This window comes from Orcinus orca, chromosome X, assembly GCF_937001465.1.
Source record: "Orcinus orca chromosome X, mOrcOrc1.1, whole genome shotgun sequence".
NCBI lineage: Eukaryota > Metazoa > Chordata > Mammalia > Artiodactyla > Delphinidae > Orcinus > Orcinus orca.
In genome coordinates, this window is record NC_064580.1 from 60,912,032 (window position 1) to 60,930,595 (window position 18,564).

Consider the following 18,564-nt stretch of genomic DNA (forward strand, 5'->3'; position numbering starts at 1 on the left):
GGAGCATGTGAGTGAGCACAGACTACCTTAGCAAGGATACACAAGAAACTCCAAGGAGACAAACTCAGCAGCTGAGAATAGGGTGTGAATGCACTGATTATTCAAAATATAAATATAGTTTAAAATTTTAACTATATAATCAAATTTTAAGAATAAAAGCAGTACGGGATTTCCCGGGTGGTCCAGTGGTTAAGACTCCACGCTTTCACTGCCAAGGGCCCGAGTTCAATCCCTGGTCAGGGAGCTAAGATTCCACAAGCCGCATGGCACAGCCAAATAAATAAATAAATAAAAGCAGTAGCAAGACAAGCGTGTATCACCCATCAGTACTGTCACCAAGCTCAGAATTTTTCAGTTGATAATAATAAGATAGGAGCTTCAGCAGACAAGGCAGGGAGGGCTCTACATCCTTCCTCCTGTAGTTCTCTAGTAGGTAACTATTTGACCACAGTTCACAGCCTCTCTCTTTGTCATACACACATCTCACTGCTTTCAAGGAAAGCAAATAATCCTCAGAGACAGTAAAGTCTAAATTTCACATCTTTTGGTTAAAATGGTAAATTGTATTTATTTTACTGTAATAAAAATCATATTATATATACATATGTATACATATACATGTATACAGTATATATACATACAGATACATGCATATATAAATGAAACACTAAAAAGCTACAAGCCAAATGTCAGCAGTGAATTGTGAAGTCTGAATTGTGAGATTATGAGATTTTTACTTTCTTTGCATTTTTCTGCATTTTAAAATTTTTCTATCATGAGCACATTACTTTTTTTTTTTTTTTTTTTGGCTGCGTTGGGTCTTTGTTGCTGCACACGGCTTTCTCTAATTGCCCTGAGCGGGGGCTACTCTTTGTTGCATTGCAGTGTGCAGGCTTCTCATTGCGGTGCCTTCTTTTGTTGTGGAGCACGGGCTCTAGGCGCGCGAGCTTCAGTACTTGTGACATACGGGCTTAGTTGCTCCGTGGCATGTGAGATCTTCCTGGACCAGGGCTTGAACCTGTGTCCACTGCATTGGTAGGTGGATTCTTAACCACTGCACCACCAGGGAAGCCCAAACACACTACTTTTTCAGGGAAAAATAAGTGTGTTTCTTTAAATCCACTTGAGTTTGCTTGAACAGGCTCTTTGCTTTGGCCAAGGAGGAGGCAGGCCCTAGGGGCAGATGCACGTGTGTTCCACACCAGGAATTTCTCCTCTCCAGGCCTGCCCTCCACCTTTACAAGGTGATTTCAGGCTTGCAGAGCTCATAAAGAGTCTCTCGCTCACACATGGGCATTGTCGGAGGGCATGTCCAAGGTCTCTTTGAATCTCATAGATGAATTTACGGCCGTTTCACGAGGGATTCCTCCCGATGGCCCCAGAAGCTATGTTGGGACTGTTCTACCTGACTTACAGCCAACATGTCAAGGCTGCGTGTGGCAGCAGCACAGGGCAGTGGGAAAAGTGACACAGACGAGTCAGCCGTGGAATTCTGCAGGGTGACCATCAGCCCAACACTCCCCCTCTCTGGCCCTTCCTTCCTTCATTAATAAGATGAGGGGATCATTAATTCCACATTTTAAAAGCAGTATAATTTTTTCTGAAATCGGACCCACAGTGGATTTTGAGTTTTGCATCATTTGCAAAGCAGTTTCTGTTTCTTTCTTCTGCTTCTACTGATGCAGAGACCTGAGGCCCACTACAATGCCTTGTGTAAACGCAGAACCACTAAACCTTGGTGAAACAAAGAAATTGCCACAGAAACTTGGAAATTTAAGAACTTTCTGTTTTGCTTTGTTGTTTGTTTTTTTGATTTTTTACTTTGAGCCAGGTCAAATTTTTAGCCTTGATGTATTTCCCTCACTGATCTTTGAAGATAGAAGGGAAGTTCCCAGAGGCCAAGGTGGGGAGGGTGATAGGCAGACAGGATGGCGGGGAGCACGGCTTAGAGTTCTGTTAAAAAACAAAATTCACCTGAGTAAATTTGAAGATCAATTGGCTTTATTCAGCAATTCATAAATCGGGCAGCATCCCATCTAGCAAGTAGAGAGGAGCTCCAAGGAATTGTACAAAATGGAAGGTTTTGAAAGGCAGAGAAGGGGTGGGACAAAGAAGTCATAAACAAAATAAAGGGTTATTTCAGGTGACAAAGGTCACCTTCCTTTTGGGGAAGGCAGGGGTCTATGTGGCAGACTACCTCACTAGTGCTGGCCAGGAAATTCCAGACTGACTGGTTAAAGTCACTTTCATGGGATGGGTTAAAACTGCAATTTGGTTACGTATTAAGTCTTGGTTTACTGATGTGGGGCATAGCACAAGTGACTTCATTTTGGGCCTGTTGTTTCTTTGTTTAACAGTTCTATTTGAGTAGAATAGGCATGGCAAGAATAAACACAAAATGCTAACAGAGGTTTTCTCCCAGTGGAATTATGGAATTTAATTTCTCCAGATTATTGACAGTGAGCATATATTACAGTTTTATTTTATATTGTATTTCAATAAAAACAAATCAGTGTAAAGATTCCTAGATACTGTGAGACTCATTAAAATCATTTTGTAGTATTTTTTTCTGCAAACAAAAGACGTTTTTTCAATTAAGAAAAAAATCATTTAAAATTGCAAATGGGGCTTCCCTGGTGGCGCAGTGCTTGGGGGTCCGCCTGCCGATGCAGGGGATGCGGGTTCGTGCTCCGGTCCGGGAGGATCCCACATGCCGCGGAGCGGCTGGGCCCGTGAGCCGTGGCCGCTGGGCCTGCGCGTCCGGAGCCTGTGCTCCGCGACGGGAGAGGCCACAGCGGTGAGAGGCCCGCGTACCGCAAAAAACAAACAAACAAAAAATTGCAAATGCTTTTCTTTTTTTAATGAAAAAACAATTAGCCATGATTTTTTTCCAGTGAATATAAATTTCCCTAACAGGCTTGCTCTAAATGTTAAATTTTAAAAATTTCAGTATTGTAGTGCCACCTCCATACACATGATTAAGAGTTAAAATCTTTCTTGAAACACAGAAAATCATTATAATGAATAATTCAAATTAAAAATTTTTTAATTCATTGTCTTCCTAAAAGTAGCTTCATATTTTAAGTACTCATTAGAAAAATGAAGCTGCAAAGTAATTTGTAAAATGAGACCATACAAGTAAATAGGTAATTTACAAGAAAATTAATTGTCCTTCTAAAATTTTAGGTGTCATATAAAAACAAAAAATGTTAAAAATAAATTTTTACAATGGGAGAAGTGTCTAAGAGAGTGGGGGGAGGCTTCTGAGGGTAATGATACTACTACTGTATTTCTTAATCTGAGCACTAGTAATACAGGTATATTCACTTGAAAAAACTCATGGAGTTGTGCCCTTATGAAATGGGCACTTTTCTGTATGTGTGTTATTCTTCAGTAAATAATATTAAAAACAAAAAGAGGGAAGTCAATCAAAATTGAAGGTCACAGAATTTCAGGATGAGGACTGAGACTAGATTGTTCACTATTCTGAATAATCATAATAGCTAGCATGTACATGGCTGATAATTATTATATTGAACACTTACCACGTGCCAGGAATTACTCAAAGCACTTTGCATATATTCATAAATTTAATCCTTCCTTATCCTATGAGGTATGTACTATCATCCTCATTTTACAGATGAGAAAACTAATGTAAAGAGTGGTTAAGTAACTTGTCCAAGGAGGTTATAAAGTACTCTTTCTAAAAGTGTATAGTGAATGAGAAGAGAGAACAGTAATTCATGTAGAAAGCAGAAAGGTTTTTTTTTTTCTGTTGTTCTAGGCAGGGTTGAGTGCATTTATTGTTCGAGGAGAGAAGCCAGAGAGAGTAGGGGAAAGAGAGCAAAAGTGCTCGATCCTCCCCTGGAGGCCAGAAGGGGATGGATCAAGAACCCATACTTGTACAGTTTTGCCCAGGGAAAGACACCTTCTAAGATCTGAAGAAAGGAGAGGTCTGTGCAGTGGAGAGCCGAGAGAGCCTCACATCAGGAGATGGTGAGAGCCTTTGCTGAGCCAGAAGGAGGCCCAGAGTGGGTAAAGAAAGCTGGAGAAAACCTGCAGTGAGGATTACTCAGTGTTTATGACAGTTAAAATGATGGCAATTGCTCATTTCTGGATCCCACCTCAGGCCTGCTGAATCAGACTCTCTGGAGGTGGAGCCCCAGTGCCTGTGTTTTTAACAAGCTCTGAAGGGGTTTCTGATAACCCCTGAGTTTGAGACATACTGGCTTATGAGATCCACAGGCCTCAGAAGATGAAGGAAAGATGCGTCCATCCACCCTGTGAGACAGCATGAAGGCATAGTTTTCCCTGGGATTGGAACTTTTTAATAGGCTCTCCAAGTGATTCTGATATAGGTGGTCTGTGGATACACTGGGGAAATTTTGCCTCTATAGTGACAGTGACTAAGCATGTGGGCTTTGGAGCTAGATTCTACATACTACTATATATCTCCCATGCCACCTTTGGCAAGTTAGTTAACCTTTCCATGCCTCAATTTACTCATCTGGAAAATGGGGCTAATAATAGATAGTACCCACTTCGTAGGGTTGTTGTGAGGATTAAATAAGTTAATGTATGTAAAATGCTTGAAACATAATAAACACTTAATGCTCAATAAATATTAGCTATTAATGTTGCTATTTTTATTATTCACCGTAGTTGGGGGGGCCCAAGGCCACTGAAAGTATGATCTATGAAAAGTAGCTTAGGCAATGGGATGTTCAAGCAGATTCATGAAAATCACCCAGAGAGTAGAAAAGACAGTCTTGTGACCAGAGAAGAGCTCACGAGGAGACAGGAGAACGGTGGCAAAATGAGGCCTGTACCCTCTCCTGGCTGGTCTTACTAGGGTTCCTGGCTGGCAAAGACAGTCACTGACCAGGTGTACTGGAGCTACATCCTACAGAGGTAGTGAAGGAAGGCGCAGTGGGGATAGTGGGAGTGGCAGAGAGATAAAAGTGCTGGTATACCCTCTCCAGGTGGATAGGAACCAGTACTGCATCAAGGACTAACTACTTAAAACCTGCCTTGTTTTGCCTCTGGTGGGAAGTAGCAGGCTCTAAAAATGTTCTCAAAAGAACAAAAGTCCTTTATTATTCAACTGACTAAAGGCCTGCTGTTAGACTCTAAGCCGAGCCTCTTGGACGTGCACTTGGATCCCTATCTTCAGCCATGGGTTTAGGCTGATGCTTAGCCTCTTGATCTCTCTTTTTGCACATTTGCACTTAATCTTGCTAGGGTTCCAGTTAAGGGGAGCCCAGACGGCTGGGGAGAGAACTGGAACCCAGGTCCCATGAGGAGCAGTTGAAGGAGCTGGAGCTGTTTAGCTTGGAGAAGAGAAGACCGAAGGCAGTGTGGTTTCCATACCTCTGAAGGGCTGTTATAGGACAGCAAGAGCAGATGGGGTACAGGCCCCAAGGGGCAGAGCCAGGACCCATAAATGGATAGAAACCGTGGGAAAGCATATTTCAGCTCAACACAAGGAATTGACTTTCTAACAGAACTGGTCACCCATGAATCAGAATAGATACCTTATGAGGTAATGAGCTCCCTGTCACTGGAGTACAAGCTGAGATTGGATGACAACTTGATAGCAGAGAACACTGAAATGTCTGGTTAATCTTTATAGCTAAAACACTTGCTCTGTGCTTGTGTTCAACAACCTGATTTCATTCCATAACCATTGGTGTTCTTAACCTTGCTTTAGTATCCGGTAACCAGGTCATATCTAAATATACTAGGGAATGGTTATTGGGGAGCATTCTGAGTTTCTCGTAGGCCCCATGTGGGTCCATGCGTGTCTCTCCCTTCTAGCTACCATCACCTCTCCCCGCCCAGACTGCCTACAAAGTCAGATACGCTGCTCGAGTTCCCAGCTTTTTTGCTGTCCCTGAAACAGACTCATAGGCTCTTTAGGATATAGGGTATAGAGTCAATGATAGAAGGTGACAAAACAGGAAACATGGCAGGTAATCCAGAGGCCCAAGAACTTTGACCAGGTTCCCATGGCAGTTGTTAATGGTCTACTAAACAAGTGCTTCTCAAGCTTTAGTGTGCATCGAATCACCTGGGATCTTGTTAAAATGTAGATTCTGGGACTTCCCTGGTGGCGCAGTGGTTAAGAATCCTCCTGCCAATGCAGGGGACGCAGGTTCAATCCCTGGTCCAGGAAGATCCCACATGCCGCGGAGCAACTAAGCCTGTGCGTCACAACTACTGAGCCTGCATTCTAGAGCCCGCATGTCACAACTACTGAAGCCTGTGCATCTAGGGCCCAGGCTCCACAACAAGGGAAGCCATCGCAATGAGAAGCTTGCACACCGCAACAAAGAGTAGCCCCCGCTCGCCGCCACTAGAGAAAGCCCGCACGCAGCAACAGAGACCCAACGCAGCCAAAATTAAATAAATAAAATGCAGATTCTGGTTCAGGGAGCCTGAGATTCTGCATTTCTAACAAGCTTCCAGGTGCTGCTGATGCTGACGGTCCATGGATCTAAATCATTATACAAATAGGAGGGTCGTTGCTGTGGTTATAGTTATCATTGTGATTATCGTTCATTGTTCTGTGGCAGAGGTATAATAAGAGTTGCAAACTCAAATGCCCATCAGCATTAATATAAATGGGTGAGAGAAGACAGGTGTAAGACAATGAATTCTAAAGTATTTGGATTGAGACCAAATACAGAGGTAAGCCACCAGTCCAGGAGCTCTGTGAGTCTACATCCACTCTGCATGTGTGTGTAATTCTTTGTGAGAAGCTTCTCGTCTTGATGTCAGTTTGGTAGAGGTCCCAGGGGTTCTGAGAGGGAAACAAAAAGTGAAATCAGTTGCTCTTCAGCTGCCGCTGGACTCCCTGGGGCCTAGACCACCCCCTTTTTTGCCCAAGTGAAGGCGTCCTTGGTACTTTGCTCAAATTCCTCCCTTTGAAACAGAGGGCTCATTTTTCTTCATTCAACACAATGAGCAATGGGTGTCTCTATTTCAAGCCCTCCCCCTCCTACACGTACATTAAACAGAAGGTTTGCTGCAGTCATTTTTAGCCAGTAGACTACAGGATAGAGCCTAGGTCAGAGGGCTAAGAGGTGAACTGGGCAAAGGCCAGAGTCAGGCTCTGGGCCACAGGAGAGTCCCAGACCAGTACTCTGTCCCTAGGTTTGGGGAGAGAAACTCCTCTGGAAAGGGACATGATGATTTCTCAAGCTGTCACTCAAGCCAGATCAAAGGATCCCTGTGAACATTTGCCTTTGCTCTGAATCTCCCAGATGGAGGAGATCTTAGAGAGTGCCATTTAGTCCAGCTCACCACTGCCACCTCCCACCCAGCAACACCTTAATGTCTTCTCTATTCCCCAAGCATATTTTTGAGTTGGCCTTTATTTTCCTGAGTGAGCTTTCTTCCCCAAACAGAATTTTATCTACCAGGAAAACACTGTTCTTGGGCTCAGTTCTTGGGTATAAGTTAGTCTTCAGGGAGTGTGAGCTCTTTAAGATTTCAGGGCCTAATGTCTCTGTCAGGGTCAGGTGCTAGAAGTCACAGTTCTCAGTGAAAGTATTGTTCTTCCACAAGAGGCCCATCCAGTAAGAAAAATGGCAGTAGGGCAAAAGACTTAAGCCCAGGTGTATAATCAGGGATAGGAAACCCCACCTCAACCCCCTTGGTACCCTTGGGAAGTGGCCCTGGAGAGTAAAACCCAGCTTATTCTACAGAAGAGACAGGACGTTGTGCTTGATTTTCTCACACAGCCCCCAACCCTCTTTCATGATGCAAGCACCAATACCTCCCCGAAAGGGATTGTGCTGACTTTCAAGAGTGAGCATCCCATCATTGCACACGAACTGGGCACAAAGCCAAATGAGCCAAGAGTGGGAAATATGGAGGATGGCAAGAAGGGAGAAACACTCGGAGAATTAGCTGCCTCCCCCGAGGAGAAGGAAGGCTGCTTCCAAGGCTCTAGGGCATATGCCTCTCACGCTTTGTTCTGGACACATAGGAGGAGTCTATCCCCCCAGGGGCATCAAGTGAGACCTCTACCAGCCTGTCTCTCCACACCCTTCCCCTTAACTTGCACCTCTGTGCTGGATCAAGGCTGATTAGAACTTAGAGGAGCTGAGGTCTCTGCCAGCTGGACCTTCACAGGTGTGATGAGAATAGTGATGGCCGCCCCAGCTGGGCATGAAGGTAGGCCCCAGGATGGAGAACCAGAAGGACCCAGTTGGGTCTACTCCCAGGTGGACTGTTGCTTGGTAGGAACGTCCAGCTGTTGCAGAGAGACTGAGTTGAACTGTGGGAAAAGCTTGCTTTGGGAATCAATCCCATTATGTTGCAGTTCAGCTCCCCCCACTTTCTAGCTCTGCAACCTTGACCAAGTTACTTCACTGCTCTGTGCCTCAGTTTCCCCATCTGCGAAAACAAAGAGGTACCTACCTCTTAAGTGTACCGTGAGGATTTAATGAGGTATTTGTAAAAGCACCTGACACGGAGCATGTGCTCAATAAGTGTTTCTTCCCTTTCCTTGGCTTGGCAGAATATGTTTACTGAGGACAGGTGAGATCCACAGAGGCCAGCCCTATCCCTTGGACTGTTGTCAAACTGGAGGCCTCTAGATGCCATGCCCAATAAACAAAGATAAGACCAGAAGAAGGCTAAGTAAAGCTGCTGTCTGCCTGCCTGCCAGCATAACAGTGTCCTGCCCATCAAATCCATAGTTGATCCTCTTGGATCCATCCATGGGCATGTTTGAGGGAGTAATACCTCTATGCCAGGCTTGTCATAGTCTGGTCTTCTGGTGACCAAAAGCAGTCATTTGCAAGACAGCTGGCCTGAGGAGCGGCTTTTCTATGTGAAGTTAACTAGTCCATGAAGTAGCTGGAACTTTGCTCCCTCCTGCATTGAGCCCCCACAAATCCCCACCCCACACCCTTCTCCTAGCTAACCCCTCCTCCTGCTGGCCTCGACCTGAAACATTAATTCTGCAGGGAAGCCTTCCAGACTACTAAACTAGGCCGAGTAGCTGTACTTTCCCTGAGAACTTTGCACACCGACAAGTAATGAAACAATTGCACATTTCTGTATAAAGACTGTTTTCCCCGCTAGACTGGAAGCTCCTCAGGGAGGGACAAGGCCTGTTTTGTTCAGCTCTATAACCCCAGCATCATGGTATGTGCTCAAAACATTTGTTGACTGATTAGACGATGCCTGCAGTCCCTCTCAGTCTTAGGATTCTAGGGTCACACAGGTAGGCTGTTCCTCTGCAACCCGCAATGGCAAGCCCGTGGCTAACTAGCCAGAGTCAAGTCTGAGAAGGGTTTGGGATACCCTGAAATATGACCTTTTTTTCCCCTCTTTTTCTCTCCTTTCTCATCACCATCTCTATTGAGGTGGTGACAGAATCTTGAGCAGCCATTCAGCCTCTGCCACAGTGGAGGCGCAGAATTAGCCAGCAATCCTAACAGGTCTTCTGAGTTCTGACAAAGGAGAGCAAGCCAGGATACACATAGCACCAGCTCTGGGTGTTTCGGATCCCAGATCAAGGTCCTAAGTCCTGGGTGACAAAGATAAAGTCCCTAATTGCCCAACCTGGCATACAGTCTGAGGCTGGCAGACGTGTAGGAGAGGCCTGGATCAGAGAGTCACGATAGCTCAGACTCTGACTGCCGGGAGAAATGTGGTTTCTGGAGTCAGAGGTCAAGAAGCTTCCCTCCCGCTGAGAGCTGGAGGAGAGTTCCAGAATGAACAGGAAGTTCAGCACAGAGAGAGCCAGCCGAGAGGCAGCCCTGAAGGAGCCATCCATCAGAGGCTCAGATTGCAACTGCTCTTCTGTGCGTTGGCTTAAAAAATCAAATTCCATTCTAGACAAATTTCCTTATTGCATGCAAGCTGCTCTAATTTCAAGAATGTCAAATATGTGGCCAAACACAATTACACTTTAAGCACAGCACTCACTTGAAGTATAGCACAAATTTCTAAACCAATTTTAATCACATTACAGAGAGGGCAGACATGCTCAGAAATCTGAAATTCCACCTTATCCAGAGAGCCTCTCCTGATTAGTTAGAAGAGTGGCCAATTTGCTGGCTCTGCCCTGCCTATTCTCTTGTTCTCTCTCTGCTGTCAGGTATGCATTTATCTATCCTTATTCTTGTACATAATGTAGATGTGTTTGTCGATTATTCATTCTGCCCTGGTTACCTGTTTGCTTGGTTAATCACATGCCTTTATGCCTGAGCAGCCTTTCGGCTGTTTGTTTGTGGTTCCCCTCTGTGAGCCTAGGCCTGGCTGTGGATTCCTTTCATGCAGGGCTTGCCCCAGCCCCAGCCCTGCCCAGGTGTTTAATAAGGGTTCTTTGAGAATGAAAGCTCTAGGAGCCATAGACCAGACCAGGTGGTGTCTGGGCCAATACGTGGCAGTGAGTCCAAGCTCCCCAGAATGTAGGCATAGGTGATTTCTGTCTGGGCATTGGGTCCAAGCACCTTAGCATCACTCTGGTCTTGGAGACTGGCACATTCCTTGTGGGCCACCATCACTAGAGATGCCTGTATATATTTTTCTGCCATGGGGTGGCTGGAGAAAGGACCATCTGGGTGCTCCCTACGATTCCCAACCCACTGACCAAGACCTGAAGGAATCACACTCGGGGCGGGGTGGGGGCGCGGGTGGCTGATAGTAGGGAGACCAGAAATTGGCCAGTTACAGGGTCTGCAACTGACCTTTGGAGTTCTTCCAGGTGGAAAAATCTAGGTTGCTGATCGCTGGGTTGCCCCAAAGGCTTCAGGACAATCATTCAGGTGGGAAAGGACTCCAGGCTCCACAGACAGCTTGAATCTCATGCTCACTTGTTCTTACTGGCTCGTGTGTGTGTGTGCGTGCGTGTGTGTGTGTGTGTGTCTGTCTGTCTGTCTCTGTCTCTCACTTGCACTCTGTTTCTGCCTTCAACTGTATGTGTGTGTGTGTGTGTGTGTATGTGTGTGTATACTTATATACCGTCTTCTTCTCCTTTCTCTCTCTTTTCTCTCTGTCTTTCTCTGTGTCTCAGTCTCTCCTCTCTTGCTTCATTTCTATTTGTGTACATGTGTCTCTTTAGTTTCTCTGTATCACTATCTCTCGCTCTCTCTTCTCTCCCCCTGTCCCTTCCACCACCACTCATTCCTCTCTCTGTCTCTTCTCTGTCTCTTTTCATCTGTCTCTCTCTCTGTCTCTGTCTGAGTGTGTGTCTCTCTCTCCTCTCTCTCACTCTTTGTTCACTGCTTACTTCACATGCCCAGATACAGAAACACCTATTTTTTCCCTTTGACAAACCCACACATTTAAAAAGGTAATTTCACTTAGAAATGAAGGGAAAGGAATCTGGCCCAAAGCACAGATGCTGCCTCAGTCAGGATGCTAAACCAAGCCCCTTAACTCTTCTTTTTCTTTTTTTTCCTTTTCTAGTACGCGGGCCTCTCACTGTTGTGGCCTCTCCCATTGTGGAGCACAGGCTCCGGACGCGCAGGCTCAGCGGCCATGGCTCACGGGCCCAGCCGCTCTGCGGCATGTGGTATCTTCCTGGACCAGGGCTCAAACCCGTGTCGCCTGCATTGGCAGGCGGATTCCTAACCACTGCGCCACCAAGGAAGTCCCCAACTCTTCTTCTGGTGTGTGTTGAGATCACAGGGCTTGAGCTCCCACAGAAACTGCTGTCCTCCCAGAACCTGGCTCACTGGGGTATTCACGCATTGGATGACAACTTCCTGGGGCCGGTAGAATCAGATGGAGGAGTTGGGAGATGAAGGTAGACTCGATGGAGTAGATAACAGACTTTTAAAGTCCATCCCTGATGTGAGATTCTGGGATTCTGGGATTTTATGCCTGTAACTTACTTGAACCTGAAATAATCCGACAGTGTTCAGTTCTGGGCTTCATACATTAAGAGGAACAAACTAGAATATGTCCAGAGGAGAGTGAGTAGACTGGAACAGGGACTCGAGACCATGTCACCATCTCACAGCTGACATGAATTAAGTGTCTACTGTGTGCAAGACACTGGACTAAGCACTGGCCATACAGAGATTAATAAGGCGCAGGCTTTTGACTTCACAGAGTGACCCAATCTAGCAATATGAGTTTAATAATAATAGCCCACACTCACCAACTGCTTCCAATATGCCAGACACTGTTATAAGATTTTTGCATGTATTATCTGGTTTAGTCCCCATTTTACAGGTGAGGAAACTGAGACACAGAGAAGTTACATGTGGTGACAGTTTAGTACCTGAAGATTTATTGAAAGAGTTAGGGCTGTCTAGCCTGGAGAAGAGAAGATTCATGGGTCTCTTGTCTTCAGACTTCTGTCAGAGTCGAAGAGAATTTGGATGTGGACCCAAAGGGCAGAGCTGGAACCCAGGAATAGAAGCAGACTTGGACTCAATACAAGGAAAAAAAATCTGTCTTAGGAATCACAGTGGTCTGTGGCTAGAACAGGCTTCCTGGGGAGGGAGAGGGATGTCTAAGCAGAGGCTGCATGGCCATTCAGGAAGTGGGGAGGGGAGGATGTGTCTAAAGTTCTCTTGTAGTGCCAGTGGGCTGGCACATCTCCATTTTCTGGCTGCACAAATGTGGGGACTTCCATGGTGGTGCAGTGGTTAAGAATCCACCTGCCAATGCAGGGGACACGAGTTCGATCCCTGGTCTGGGAAGATCCCACATGCCGCAGAGCAGCTAAACCCGTGCACCACAACTACTGAGCCTGCGCTCTAGAGCCCATGAGCTACAACTACTGAGCCTGCACGCCACAACTACTGTAGCCTGTGTGCCTAGAGCCCGTGCTCTGCAACAAGAGAAGCCACCGCAATGAGAAGCCCATGCACCGCAATGAAGACCCAATGCAGACCAAAAAAAAAAAAAAAAAAAAGACGCAAATGTGATACCTTTAAAGTCCTCTGGGAATCCACACTTCAGCTGCTAGAGAGAAACATGTCTCCCTCTGTACACAGGAAGCCCCCTGTGGCCTGCTTATGGTTATCTTCCTTCACATGTTTCTCAGTTCTCTTAGCCCCCTCCAAGAGGTTTGGGCCGTGCCTTGCAAAAGAATCCCACCCACAGTCTTTCCCCGTAGTTTCCTACTCAGGCCTTGGGCTGATATTGTTGCTGTGGAACTGCAGACCAAGAGCCAAGCAATGACTCTTTCTCAGTAGGGTGGTCAGACCACACCAGATGACCAACAGGCCAGTCACCACCAGCCAGGTCCACATAGCCCAAAGGCTCCCATGCCTCATACACGGTAAACTATGGTCACCCATTAGTCAAGCCCAGCAGCTGTTCTGCTACCAGGATAAATACTATGGCCTTCCTCTAAGTCTGGCCCTAAGCAGAGCATCCAGCAGTGGAGAAGATTGCTAGAAGTGGTCAAGCTCGTGAGGTGGTCAGGCACAACCCTCAGGGTCACCCCTTTCACAGCTTGCAGGCTCTGGTAATGAAGGTCCAGACTGGCCAAGGGATAGCAGCCAAGGCCCTTGGTTGGGAAGGCTGCTCAGCTTGTAGCCAGAGAAGTCAAGGCACTGAGCTCCTGTAGGCAGGGAGGCTATGCCTGGGAGTCCCTCATGCTATTGTCGTACAGAGAGAGCTTCCACGAAGAGAAGTGCAGGCCTCGGAATGTCCCTGCAGTTAAAGTCAGCCCCGTATTACCCGAGAGATCCAGGGATCAAAGGGTGGCAGGGGCAGATTCCTGAATGTAAGACCCTGGGCTTCATCCACAAAGGCCCAGCTGCTTCACTAGGAAGACTGCCCTGAAAAGACTTTGGGCGGGGGGGGGCTTTTGAGGGGCTCTTCCCCCATGGCCCCATGCCTCCAACACAGGTGCAACCCCTTGTTCCCCAAGTCCATGGCTCCCAGCCTGGGCATAATCTCAAAGAACCAGGTGGGCAATGACTAAATAATATTCCCCCAGAGATCCAGAGATGTCAAGGGCAGAAGGACACTGGAAAAGTAGGGACCAGCCTCAGAACTGGTGATGCCATGGGGCAGTGGGTTATCACATTCTGGAAACAGTTCCAGGCCATTATGAGGTGCTGGAAGGGCAGGAAGCCTACCAAGGAAGTCTCCTGGGAATGCTGCCTACTGAGGTCAAGTGGGATATGCCAAGATAATGTGTTCAGGTTGGATGTTATATCATGGTACCAACTGCAACCCCCAAAGCTGGGGATAGGGGATTTGATTCTAGGAAGGCCAGGGAGTTGTCAGGGAGGTTAAAATAGAGGAGATGGTATTGGGTGGGTAGAAGTGGGAAGGTACTCAGTCAGTTATGACTCGAGTCTAATACCTGAGACTGGTGTGCCCTCAGGTATGGATAACTGCAGGCCACTGGGGCTCAAGTGGAGCTGCCACAGGTTGGGAGGCTGAAGGTGGAGATGCAATGAAGAGAATTCCTGGCCGAGATGAGCTCCTACAGCACGGACAAGCCAGCAAATTTCCAGAATGTAGCTGTTGCTCAGGTTGATGCCCAACAGAAAAGGGGATCCAAGAAGGCACCCCAAGCCAGGTGAGTCATGTGGTTGTCTGAGAGATTTAAGCTCTCCAGTGAGCTGAGTTTGGTCACCTGGTAAGCAGTCATGTCACTGATGAGGCAATTGGCTGAGAGGTCCAGAACCTGAGGGTGACACAAGAACTGGAGTGCTCTGTCGTTAGCCAGGCAGTTATGGTCCAGGAGACTGGATGCCAGGGTGAGGGAGCTGAGCCAACAAAGCTGGTCGAGGGCCTCTGAGGCCAGAACCTCCAGCTGGCTACACCTAAAGTCCAGGCTTTGGTCGGGTCTCAGTTGCACCATCCCCTCTAGGGCTTTTACAAGGTTGTGAGAGAGGTCGAGTTGTTCCACATTCACTGATAACCCTGCCAGAAAAGTTTGGAAGCCAAGGCCCTGGCAGGAAACACTCAGCCTGGCTGTCAGGGTGGAGGAGAGAAAAGAATGTCCTGTGAGCTAGACAGAGTGGGGTGGAGTTGGGGAGGAAGAGCCAAACCCCATTTATACACACACATACACACACACACACACACACACACACACACACAAGGTCTTGAGTACCTCCCTTGGCACTGTCATATACATTACCTCACTCCAAGAAACAGGAGTAGTTTTTCTGCTTTATAGATGATGAAAGAAGTGCAGAGAAGCAAAGTGACCTGCCCAGTGTACAGGATTTTAACCCAAGTCTGGCTGACTCAAAGCCTATGCCCTTTCCACTATTTATCTTGCCTCCTTGAGCGAATCTTTTTCTAGTTCAAAAAGCCCTTGTTCTCTATGGCAACAGGAAATTTGTTTCTATACATGAATGAACCAGGCAATCCTACAGTACAGTACAATCAATACAATCCTTGAATGTTAGAGCTGGAAGAGACCTTAGAGACCATTTCTCTCTGACAATACTCTCATTTTATAGCTGGAACAACAAAAGGCTCAGAGAGGGGAAGAGGCTTGTCCAAGGGGACAGCAAACCTGAGTCTGAGTCTGCCCGCTCACCCTGTTTTCCAGGAGCTCACCAAGTGGGGGTGAAGAAAGGAGGGAGAGGCAACAATGAATCCGTGTTTAGATTCCTTAGGCAGACACCGCCTACCCCTGGTTACTCTTTTTTTTTTTTGGAGATGGGGCATCCACCCAGGACAGGAGAAACCTATTTCTAGCCTTTTCTCTTGGAAAAAAGGTCAACCAGGGGGGTTCTCCTCCCACCCCCCAACCCCACCCCACTCCCCACCCCAAAATAACTTACTGGGTACAAATGCATTTTGAGGTTAAAAACACATGGGTCGGGCTTCCCTGGTGGCGCAGTGGTTGAGAGTCCGCCTGCCGATGCAGGGGACACGGGTTCGTGCCCCGGTCCGGGAAGATCCCACATGCCGCGGAGCGACTGGGCCCCTGAGCCATGGCCGCTGAGCCTGCGCGTCCGGAGCCTGTGCTCTGCAACGGGAGAGGCCACAGCAGTGAGAAGCCCGCGTACCGCAAAACAAACAAACAAACAAAAAAAAACACATGGGTCTAATTCCTGACTTACCACTAACTAACCTAATAATCTTGGGCAAATTCTACCATTTCCCTAGCCTCAGTTTCATCCGTAAAGTGATGACACTAATACCTCCCTCATTGGGTTGTTGTGGAGATGCAATACAATGACATCTACAAAGCACTTAACACAAAGTACCCGTATATAAGTATTCATTTGTCCCTTTCTTACCCACCACAAACTCCTATGTTTTCACCCCAGATTTGCCAGGAAGGCAAAAGTCCCCAGCATGGAGAAGATAGCAGCCTTGGGGCAGAGGGGCAGAATTTCTACCACTGCCCATGAGGTGCACAGACAGCAAGGCCAAAAGCAGGCTGAGTTCTGAATGGCCCTTACTGTTGGACTCCTTTAGTTTTCTTCCAAACTGTGGGCCTGGGCTGGACCTTGGGTAGTTTTAAATAGTCCCATGCCGAGTAGGAAGTACTGATAAAAGGTGGGAGAAGCAAGAACCAACAATTCTCCCTGGGGAAAGATAATGCAGAGAAGGGGGTGAAGGTCTTCGAAAGTGAAAAGGAAATAGAGGAGAATTGCTGGGCTTTCCTACCGTATTGGCGTGCCAGGAAATGAACAAACTGGGATACCTTCTCTGACTGGCTTATAAGTTTCCCTCAGTCCTTGGGGACCATTATAGGGAAACCCCTGAAGTGGAAGGGAAATCCAGGCTCTGAGTAAATTCACCAGCCTCTCAGCGGTTGTGTCATGGGACTCCGGCTTAGGGATGAGAGGGAAGTCAGAGGATGGGGGCCACGCTGAATCTGGGATAGGCCCCTACCACTTGGCGGGTATTGGGCTAGGTGCCCCTCCCTCCAGTCATTCAATTAATTGGTGCCAGGTGCTACAGGGAATAGAAGAGCCTCAAGTCTCACCTGTATTTAAAAAAAAAAACAACTGTATCATAATTTCCTTCTCTGGACCTAGCACTCCTTCCTTTTTCAGGCAAGCTTTTAGAAAAACTTGGTTGCTGATTTCTTCCTGTGAAAAAACTCCATGGTCTTCATCCATTGTTCTCTATCCCCACTACTTCTCCAATCTAAGCCCAGCTAATCTCTCACCTGCCTCCAGTCTCTGCCCTCCTTCAAGGCAGCTGACTCTCCAGGCCAGCAAGTGTAACCATCATTTCCTTGCTTTAAGTTCTTTGATGGCTCCCCACTGCATGCAGATCAGGTCCCAATCTTCTTCTCCATGAGGCCCTTTGTGATCTGGCCCCTGTCTTTATTTCTTGTCACTTCCCCACAGGAAACATGCATTTCAGCCATATTAACTACTTACAAGTTAGTCAGGGATATACACATACTGTTTCACGCCTTTCTTTATTTGCACATACCATTCTTTCTTCCTGGGATTCTCCTTCCAGCTTGACTGTCTGGCAGATTTTGACCTGACCTATGAGCTACAGCTGAAACGTGGTCTCTTATGCAAAGACTTCCTGGATCTCTCACCTTTTCTTGGCTTCAGCCTTCTAGTCACCTAAGCGGCACCCTCCTCATACTCCCTAGTCAGTTCTTGTCATGTCAGGTCTTATTTATCCCCACCCCTGCCCCTGATTTTTCTTCAATTGAGCCGTCTTCCATACCAGGCACTCTGCTAATGTTGTATACATACATTATTCCATTGAATCTTCCTATCACCCAGTGAGTTTGGAACCATTATTATCCTCATTTTGCAGCTGAAAACACTAAAGCTTGAAGAATCTGGGTCAGTTACCCAACATCACCCAGGATACAGGGTTAATAAGCAGCACAGTAGAGATTGAAACCCAGGCTGACTCAAAAGGCTTAACCCTGGCACTAAAGTACCTAGCCTTTACCCCTTTAAGGAGTGTAGTAACACCCCTTAAGGGAGAGGCTTGCTGGGCTGGGCAGAAGTGGACATGAAATCTCTTTAGGTCCATGTTCCCTGATGTCCTAGAGGCTGCAGACAGTGACCTTGGAGCAGCCCAGTGGCTGCTATCTATGGTTTCTTCCATTTGAGACAGAAAGCAGAGGGGGATAGGAAAGAAACTAGTACCTTTCTAAGGAGAAAAAGATGCAAAGCTTCAGGTACTAACACTGCCTACTTCAACAGCTCACACAAAATCCCCTGGCCAAGCCTTGGCAGAGAAGGTCAAACAGTCCTGGGCAAGACTGACAGGCGGCAGAAAGAAAGCTGGAGGTGGGGGGCGGGGGCGGGTGTGTGTGTGTGTGTGTGTGTGTGTGTGTGTGTGTGTGTGTGTGTGTGTGTGTGTGTGTGTGTGTGTGTGTGTGTGTGTGTGTGTGTGTGTGCGCGCGCGTGCAAGCAAATGAAGCCAGAGTTCAGGCTCCAACTGCCACCTGGTGGTCAGCCTTAGAAAGGCAAGTGGATGGGAGCTGGCTGGAGCCCTGTCTTGGCACAAGCTACAGGGCAGAGAGAATGTTCAAGTGAGCTGGCCCTGGCTCACAGCATTCTTTCACTCACTCATTCATCCATCCATCTGTCCACTCATTCCTTCATTCATTCAACAAAGGTGTATTGTACCAGGCACAGTGTAGGCACTGGAAATACAGCAGTGAACAAAACA

General features: G+C 47.0%; 1 long non-coding RNA gene across 2 annotated transcripts; it reads right to left on the reverse strand.

Annotated features, from left to right (window-relative positions):
- Positions 1–1,979: 1,979 nt before the first annotated feature.
- Positions 1,980–17,707, reverse strand: LOC125963007 (uncharacterized). Of its 2 annotated transcripts, none has more exons than XR_007474766.1 (3): positions 17,298–17,707; positions 15,738–15,925; positions 1,980–6,802 (listed from the first exon to the last, which is right to left on the reverse strand). It is a non-coding gene; the product is annotated as an uncharacterized LOC125963007 (long non-coding RNA). The 2 variants fall into 2 exon arrangements; XR_007474765.1 differs by having other exon boundaries at positions 17,353–17,705.
- Between the last annotated feature and the right edge of the window lie 857 nt (positions 17,708–18,564).